Here is a 10,000-nt window from a genome sequence, read left to right on the forward strand (position 1 = left end):
GCTGGCAAGGTCATGCTCACAGTCATCTGGGACCAGGACGGAGTAGTGATGACAGATTTCCTGGCAAAGAGTACCACAATTACAGGAGCCTATTATTCTTCACTTTTGAGGAAATTAAGAGAAGTTATCAAAATCAAGAGGCGGGGCAAGATCAGCAAAGGCATCCTCCTCCTGCAGGACAACGCTCCGGTCCACAACTCGCTTGTCGCCAGATCAGAAGCACAGGCGTATGGCTATGAACTCCTCCCCCATCCCCCCTACTTTCCTGACCTTGCACCCTCTGATTTTCACCTCTTCCCAGTCATGAAGTTGTTTTTGAAAGGAAAGCGTTTCCCAGATGATGCAGCCTTGATTTCTGAAGTCACGTTGAGGTTGGAGGACCAAGCTGGGGTCTTCTACAAAAACGGTCTCCAGAGCTGCATCAAACGATGGTAGAAATGCGTAACTCTGGGTGGTTCCTATGTAGAAAATGACTAATAACTGTGCCAAGTTTCGTTGCTCTACTGCTATAGGAAGTGGGTCAGGGGCATTACTTATTGAACGCCCCTCGTAGATTGGCATATTTCGGTCATATTATGCGGAGAAAATCCATGGAGAAGGACATCATGCTCGGAATGGTCAGCGGCAAGAGAGGAAGAGGCCGACCAAGAACCCGCTGGCTTCACACCATCAAGAGTGATACCGGAATGGACATAGCCAATCTGAAAGAAGCGGCCCAGGATAAAACTGACTGGAGGACACTGATCCAACGAGTGACCGAGAGTCGACTTCGACTGAGCGGATAGATAAATAGATAGGGATAGTGCAATATGCAGCAATTCTTTCTGAATGCTGGCTGGCCTGTTATATAGATAGCTCATATATTGAATAGATAGCAAACTGGGTACAGAACCCGTGAGAGTTGGGTACAGGAATATATTGTGCATGGGCACTGGTACATTTCCTGCAAACTATAGAAATCTTTACAAATATTTATGGTATGGTTGAGAGCTCTCTCTTTCTCTCGAGTCGAACCCTCTTTTTTTGTGAGGCAATGTTAGTCTTCAATATCGAGCTACCTAAGTAGATGGATGGATGGATGGAGGAATGGATCGATCGATCGATCGATCGATCGATAAACGGAATAGACAGACAGACAGACAAGCAGACAGACAGATAGACAGACAAACAGACAGATAGATAGAGATATAGATAGATAGATAGATAGATAGATAGATAGATAGATAGATAGATAGATAGATAGATAGATAGATAGATAGATAGATAGATAGATAGATAGTTAGATAGATAGATAGATAGATAGATAGATAGATAGATAGATAGATAGATAGATAGATAGATAGATAGATAGATAGATAGATAGATAGATAGAACTAAGTGAATATAATGCGTCATACATATAATTATATATATATATATATATGACAAATGAAAGACGGAAGATGGAATATACGTGAATTTATTAATCACTACAATTGTTTCGACACATGTAGCATAGATCCCTCATGGTTGGGATCCTCATGGATCTCGTCGGGTGATAAATAGATACAACTCGTTAAAATAACAGTTCCGCAATGTAACTTATCGTTTTGTAGAAAGAAAAACAGCCAGACGGAGGAAATATCTTCATTAATATAGAAGATCGAAAATAAGATCACAGATGGCAAAAAGAGAAACTAAGACACAATCCAGCGAGAAAAGTATTAAAAATCGCCGTCAACAAATATGGATGTATAAACGCCATCGGGCAAGCTGCATGGCGCTAGTACACTCGCTCATACAAGCATCCGCGAAAATGTGAGCATACGCACACGTGAGGTTTGGTGCACTCATGATCACAAAGCGAGTTAACTATCTACTTGTCGTTACGTTCTGAGTTCAAATTCCGCCGAGGTTGACTTTGCTTTTCATCTTTCGGGGTCGATAAATAAAGTACCAGTTTCGCACTGGAGTCGATGTAATCGACTTAATCCCTTTGTCTGTCCTTGTTTGTCCCCTCTATGTTTAGCCCCTTGTGGGCAATAAAGAAATATATCTACTTGGTGTTTGTAAGAATGGGGAGATTAAAAGTAAACTTCAGTCATCCATACCTTAAAGTAAATTAAATCATGTTAACGGTTACTCAAAATTCATTCTCACTGCATTATACGAAAGTACATTTATATGCGTGTAGGCATCTCGAGAGTCTTTCAGAAATTATATTAATGTTCTTCTCATTAGTCCATAGAATAGACAGGGATTCCTCGGTGTGGAGACGCCATCTTCTGGAAATTATATTGTAAGGTTTCGCGTACCTTTCTATAAACCAAGTTATGCTGTATTTCATTTTAACCTCCTTCAGTCGCCATACAAAAGCTGCCAAAGATGTTGAATGTCTTAGAGCTGGCGATGTGGTAACGATAACGATTCTCAAATCAATCAGCCGTCTGCCCAATGTAAACATACGGTCCTCCTCTTGTGTGCACGGTACATTTATATACAAGATTCGTACCCATACAGAGATTCATCAAAGGACATTTTGATTTTTCTCTGTATGAGCATTTATCGTATTTATTTGTACATAAGGCAGTCCCGACTCCATTTATCGACATTGTTACCGTGTTAGCTGTATCGTAAGAATTTCTACTACTATGATTTGATCGTAATTGGTGTTTATCACTACTGTTTACATCTCCTTGGTTGGTATTTAGATGCATATGTTCGCTAGATCCAGTAGGTAGGTTATTGAACCTTTGCTGCATTTTGTTACTGTTTATGCGATGCATAGGTTGCTCTAAATTAGCAGAGTTGGCGTAGGATACCTTCACGGTGTGCCGATTAAAAATAGCATGATACCAATTTAATTTCGGAAAACATTTGTCCAAAGCAGCAAAACATTTTCCAGCGATCTTGGTTGAAACATGTGAACCGAAACCGGATTGAACCAGAAAACATCCTATATTTGTTGTTGGACTTATTTGGTCGAGTACGTTGTACAGGATTGGAAGGGTCGGTTTCCGTTTAAGGTTTGGGAAACTTTTCTCAGACAGATGCTTGTGTCTTTCATACATTTTCCTATCAGTTGAACCAAAACCAACAACTTTAGCCTATATTAATATGAAGGTTACTAGAGGTATAAAAGAGACATGAAAAACATTTTTTCGAGAAAGGAGCTACACTACTAAAAAAAATTCAAAATAATTTTCAGAATGTCCCGCAGTACGAAGTTTTTTCTTAACCGTAATAAAGGTTTCTAGGGGACACTGTAGACAATATTCCAACAGTCATAGAGACGTTGGATTAAGATATATACCGCTGAGAATATACTGCCCTAATATTCATTTAGCAACCATCCTGATGAGCAATGGAATTAAACTGCTGAACAACACAGTCATACTTATTTAAATCTAAACAATGCATTTCAACTGACAAAACTATGTCAACGGCCTATAATGTCATATGTACCCGGTCGGTATTAAGTCAGCATCATTGACGTTACATAGGCGTGGCTTATTTTACAGGCGCTAATATGATGTCAAATATAATTTTTACCATTTAAAGTGCGTTTTCTAATTTACTTATGGTATTGTGTATAGCATTATATTGTAATATATTTGGGATGTTATAAAGCGCACTGCAGATATTTTCATTAATTTGTAAATTCAATTCTACATGACTATTAGTATATCTGAGTTCTGATTACTAACGAAGTTCTTTGGTCTCATATATATATATATGTGTGTGTGTGTGTGTGTGTGTGTGTGTGTGTGTGTGTGTGTGTGTGTGTGTGTGTGTGTGTGTGTGTGTGTGTGTGTGTGTGTGCGCGTGTGTGTGTGTAAAATAATATGTGACAATTATTCAATAGCCAAGATAAAACTCTGAGTTTCGGATGCCGAAGTGGAAATCCACAACACCATCTCTTCGGTTATCTGGCCATCTGAAAAAAGGGCAGGTATGACTTAACATCTGATTATCAACTATAAGAGGCCTAAAATGGAAAACACAGTATATATATATATATATATATATATATATTTATATATTGGTTCTAACTTTTTTCTTGAAGAGTTCGTTTAAATGAACGAAAACGTTAATAAAGAATTATCCAGATGGCCATGATAACCGAAGAGAGTTACCATTTTTACCAATATATACATATATACTATATATATATATATATATATATATATATATATATATATAAATACATTGAGAAAAGGGGGTAATCAGAATTTTGGATAATTCTTTATTAACGTATCGTTCATTTAAACGAACTTCAAGAAAAAAGTTAGAAACAACAACATATATATATATATATATATAAATTATATATATCATATATATATATATATATATATTAGTATATACATATTTATATATATAATATATATAATATGTATATATATATTATATATATATATATAATATATATATATATAATATATATATATATATATATATATATATATATATATAATATATATATATATATATATACTGTGTTTTCCCTTTTAGGCCCCTTTTAGTTGATAATCAGATGTTAAGTCATACCTGTCCTTCCTCTTTCTGGTTATCACCTCGTCTCTATATATCATTATCTTGCAAGCATCTTCTAAGACATATTCTTTTATGTAGATATCGCTGATTTTGTGGTCAGAGTAAAATAGGGGCAGGGAAGAGTATCTGATATTAATAGTAATCGTTCTGGATCACTTCTCAACCTTTCAGAGTCGATAAACAAAGTACCTATCCTGTACTGGGTGTGATTCTTCTCTTTCTCTGACTCTCTTTTCTCCCCGTATGGAAGAAAATAACTGGAGAGGTAGGGGCTCCACCGGATCTAAAAAAAGAAAAAGAGCCCAGGGCACACAGTATTTATCACGATGGCAATCCTACAACTCCATCTCTCTCTATTTGCTCTGATTACTATACTCCTTATTTCAGTAGTTTTTTTATCGCCAACCTACTTCCATTCTTCGAATTTCCTCACTCCCGCCTCTATGCCGGCATCAATAACTATAACTCTTCCCTTTATTTCAATACCCATCCCTCTCTTTTCTCATCGTACCAACTTTCCTTTCTCAGTAGCTTTCCTGGCCACTTTATCCCAATCCCACTCCCTACTTCGTTCATTGCTTCTTCCTCTAGTTCTATAGCCTCCACCATCCCCGATTAATAACATATTTTGTCAACGCACCTAACAACAACGCTACCTTTCACAATACTAACGACCCCACCTCTTCCTAGTCATCTCTCGGCTGACCACTTCTACTTCTTTAATCCCCTGGACACTCCCTCCCTCTACCTACTCTGCCTCGCCTATCACATTTTGCTCTTCCTCTACTTCAAGATTCTCCTCACCCCACCGAACGTTCTACATCCTTCTTCTCCCTGCTTCAATTTACCTTCTTCACCTATTCTACCTTTAAACTCTCTCGCATTATGAGCTAAACTGCTAGTGCTAGTTGCCAATCTTTCTGCCCTGAAGAGGGAGGCCGGACTTACGGTAACTTTTATATGCATCCACTACTGGTTGCATATCCTTAACTTTTTGCCCCTTCCATCTGCAAACATTACAACTATTACGCAATTCCGAGCCCCAGAAACAGCTGTCGGACCTAAAATGTCATGCTCTTATTGTAATTTACTGCATTTTTTTTTGTATTCCATGTAAATTTGTCCACTAAAAATATAAATATCTATTTGCTTATACAAGAGTGTTCACCTTCTGAATATTTTCAGTTTTTGTTTCTCTTTCTCATATATATATATATATATGTGTGTGTGTGTGTGTGTGTGTGTGTTGTGTGTGTGTGTGTGTGTGTGTGTGTGTGTGTGTTGTATATATATATATATATATATGTATATATATATGTGTGTGTATATATATATAAACACTTGTATATGCATATACCTATATAGCAAGCGCATGCGTGTTTATTTGAATATTTATTGTATATATATTATATATATATATATATAAAAGAGAGAGACATAAGTTATATTAAATCTCGGAGCGAGAGATAAACAGTAACTGTACGGAATCGTAAAATATAGTTGCCAACTAAATGTGGAGGTCCTATAGAGGACGGTTTTACTGTTGTGTTTAACGCCAGGAAGAGATCTCATTCAGCTGGCCAATGACACACAGTCTGTATCCTTTCGCTGTATCCATTGCAATCTTTATGAAACTGAACGTACGTAAAATATTCCAGATACTTAATATGTAGTATGTACACATTTACATATATAGACATTCAAACATGAACATATGTATAAGTAAAAATAGAAATCCGAACACACAATAAAATGCGTGAACACATATACAGACGTTGATGGGAACATTCTTGTCCAAACTTCAGTATAATACAAGCATAACAAGCAAGACATGACTGCCTGGTACTGTGGAAAGAAATTGTGTCTAGTAGTTGAAATCATTTACTTGACAAATGTTAACATAATGTTGAAAGGGAAGACGTTCATGAGAAACTAATGTCTAATCCGCCGTTAATCCACATGATTATAACAATAATTACAGGGGGTCTCGCATACGTAATTAGGTAATTATAGCTACAAGTGGTATTGTCAGGTTAGTCACCAATGACCCGGCCATGCATCTGTTTGTACTAAGTTAAATGTTACTTGTAGGCTACGAGAGCATCTTGACAATAGGCTGAACACTTTTAGAATGTCCTAAGCGGCCTATCTATCGTAAATGAGGAACCAATAGATAACCTGATTCAGAATCCTATCAACACATCTCATGATGAAGTTCCTTCCTTTTTTCAAGCTAATCATTCTACCTTTAATGTAGCTTCAATTCCTGAGTGGGATTCAATTTCTACTTAAATATACACCTAAGCTATTTTCTTTATGTGGTGTGCAGTCTTTTCAAATATACTGCAATCATTCACCTGTACAAAACAAAGGTGACAACCAAGTAACAACCATAGAGGTATTTCCTTTTATCAATTACCTGTAAAGTCTCTGCACAAATAGCCCTGATCCGCCTAATTCATTATTTTGCCACAAAGAATCTTCCAGAAGGTGAGTGTGGCATCCGTAGTGAAAGGTGCACTACTGTTTTTGATATTTGCTTCTATAAGACATACCCATAAGTGTATAGAACAAAATCAAGCGATGTTTATGATTTTTGTTGATCTTTAGAAGCTTTTAGCGCAGAATGTGGAGATGATTCATTAAGAATCCTTGACAAATATGGTTATCTTTGCATGTTCATATGTACAGAATACCTTTTTCATGATTGCATGCTGGCGGGCATTAGAAGATATATCAGTATTATTTTCTGTCACAAAGGGTTTCAAACAAGGTTGTACCCTAACAGCTACACTATTCAGAGCTGTGTTTGCCACCATTTTATTTCAAAGCATCCATACCACTCCTATTTGGAATTCACATTAAGTACACAAATGATGGTAAAATTGCTCATTCTTCGCAAGCTTCAAGCAAAATTCAAAGTTCGGCATCAAAGAGTTTGTGGACAGTTCTTTGCAAATGATGATGGAATTCTTGTGCAAGACGAGCCCAATATGCCAACATGTATCGGCCAATTCTCAGATTCCTGTAACAACTTTGGTCTCACTAGCAGTACTGCAAAAGTAGAAGTTTTGCATCGACCTGCTGTGTGTTAAACATAGCTTGTACCTCCTGAAATAAAACTATGCAGGTCTTCAACTAAAAATACCGACAACTTTGAATATCTGGGAAGTACGCTGTGCTCAAATGCCTCATTGATGTTGAAACATCATCAAATATTTTCGGAGTACAGTTTTTGGAAAACTGCGTCATAGTGGAACAACCCAAGTATTCGCATAAATATAGAAGGTCAAGTTTGCAATACTGTCGTCCACTCTCTTTAATGAAACACAAACTTGGAAAATGTACTAGTCTTACGCTAAAACGCTTAGTCGATTTCGAGTTTTGCCTAAAGAACGTTCTATGCATAAAGTGGCGGGACAGAATTCTCGATACAGAATTTCTTAGATACGGCAATACAACCAGTCAGTTTTCTAAACTCAGGCAAATTCCTTTGTGTTGGGCTGGGCTTATTATCAAACTGCCTGACTAGACTGTCAAAAGCAATCTTCTTTTCTGAGCTTGTTTGGTGCATCTATAAGAGATCCAAAGATGCATTGAAACAGTTTTAAAAGACTGCAAGATCAACCCAAACTGACTTCAGGATTTTGTACAAGGTAAATCTTCTTAGAGGGAAGCTAGCACAAGGGGAGCCAAAGTGTTTGAATTTTTACGGCAAAATAAAAGCTCGCAAATTACACCCTAAATAATCTTGAAGTAAATGGTCTGTGCCAAATACCTCTCAGAATACACTTCTTTATCAGCCATAACAGAACCCATAAACCCTTAAATAAGCAATCTTCTAAGTTTTGCTTGTATCGTTTGTTTATTTTTTTGTTTTAAGCAGCTAGGCTCGAAGCTTGGTTGGTTGAAGGACTCTGAAAGAAGCTGCACAGAAAATTATGTCCGGTTGCGAGTGCAACAGCCTCTGTGCAATGGAAACTAGCGTAGGTCGTCATAACCATAAAAGTATGCTGTATGAAATTGTAAAATAAAAGGAAATACAATTTTTTGAGAATGTACCAGTCTCCATATTCTTTATCGTTATAATTATTGCTAATCTCTCTCTCTCTCTCTCTCTCTCTCTCTCTCTCTCTCTCTCTCTCTCTCTCATACATTTATACATACATACATAGATATACACACTCGCATTTATATTTATATGCATGCATAAGTACATATATACATACATATGTGTGTGGATGGGTGTGCGCAGTTAGCTCTCATTTAGCGGCTTAAATTTATCGTAGCTGTTTTACAAACTAAAAACGTTAACAAACTAAAAACAAATACACACTGGTGATCAAGCAGTACAAAGACAAACACAATGAAATGCACATACTTACATTGTTACTTACAAGATGTTTGTTTGCCTGGGGATATTGCAGAAGACACTTGTGCAGAGTGCAAAGCAATGGGACTGAACCTCGGACCATGTGGACGCGACACGAGCTTCTTAACCACACAGCCATGTCTGCGTCAGTATAGATAAATATACATTATAGATAGGAAGCACTCCGTCGGTTACGACGACGAGGGTTCCTGTTGATCCGAATCAACGGAACAGCCTGCTCGTGAAATTAACGTGTAAGTGGCTGAGCACTCCACAGACACGTGTACCCTTAACGGCCTTTGAAATACAGGTACAACAGAAACAGGAAGTAAGAGTGAGAGAAAGTTGTGATGAAAGAGTACAGCAGGGATCACCACCATCCCCTGCCGGAGCCTCGTGGAGCTTTAGGTGTTTTCGCTCAATAAACACTCACAAACGCCCGGTCTGGGAATCGAAACCGCGATCCTATGACCGCGAGTCCGCTGCCCTAACCACTGGACCATTGCGCCTCCACTACATTATAGATAGATAGGCAGCGAGCAGGCAGAATCGTTAGCACGCCGGGTGAAATGCTAAGAGGTATTTCGTCCGTCCTTAGGTTCTGAGTTCAAATCCCACCGAGGCCAACTTTGCTTTATATTCTATCGGAATCGATAAAATAAGTACCAGTTGAGGGTTGGGATCGATGTAATCGACTTAAATACTCCTGAGTAAGAGTATAAAAACTGCACCCCTCTACCAAGTTATGTGAGCCAGTGTGGAAGAGTATTCTCATCACACTACTATGATCTCAAGTTCAAACTCACGGCCTCTTCGTCAGAATGTGTTTGAAGAAAACATGCAGAGGTCTTCGTCCTGCAGTGGACTGAACATAGACAATCCATTCTAGTACATAGACAGATGGTGGTAAAAGGTTTACTTCCAAGCCATATAGTTCTGGATTCAGTCCCACTGCGTGGCACCTTGGACAAAGGTCATCAATTATAGGCGCGGACTGACCAAAACGTTGGGAGCGGATTTAATAAACGAAAACTGAAAGAAATCTGTCGTTTGGGGAGGTGGTCTTTGTGAAGGTGTTTGTTCCCCCAAACT

At 37.9% G+C, this 10,000-nt stretch overlaps 1 protein-coding gene across 1 annotated transcript in view; it reads right to left on the reverse strand.

Annotated features, from left to right (window-relative positions):
• LOC115211890 (carboxypeptidase inhibitor SmCI) overlaps window positions 1–10,000 on the reverse strand; it is a 26,022-nt gene that overhangs the window by 10,233 nt on the left and 5,789 nt on the right. The window lies entirely within an intron of this gene.

Source organism: Octopus sinensis, linkage group LG5 (assembly GCF_006345805.1).
Source record: "Octopus sinensis linkage group LG5, ASM634580v1, whole genome shotgun sequence".
NCBI lineage: Eukaryota > Metazoa > Mollusca > Cephalopoda > Octopoda > Octopodidae > Octopus > Octopus sinensis.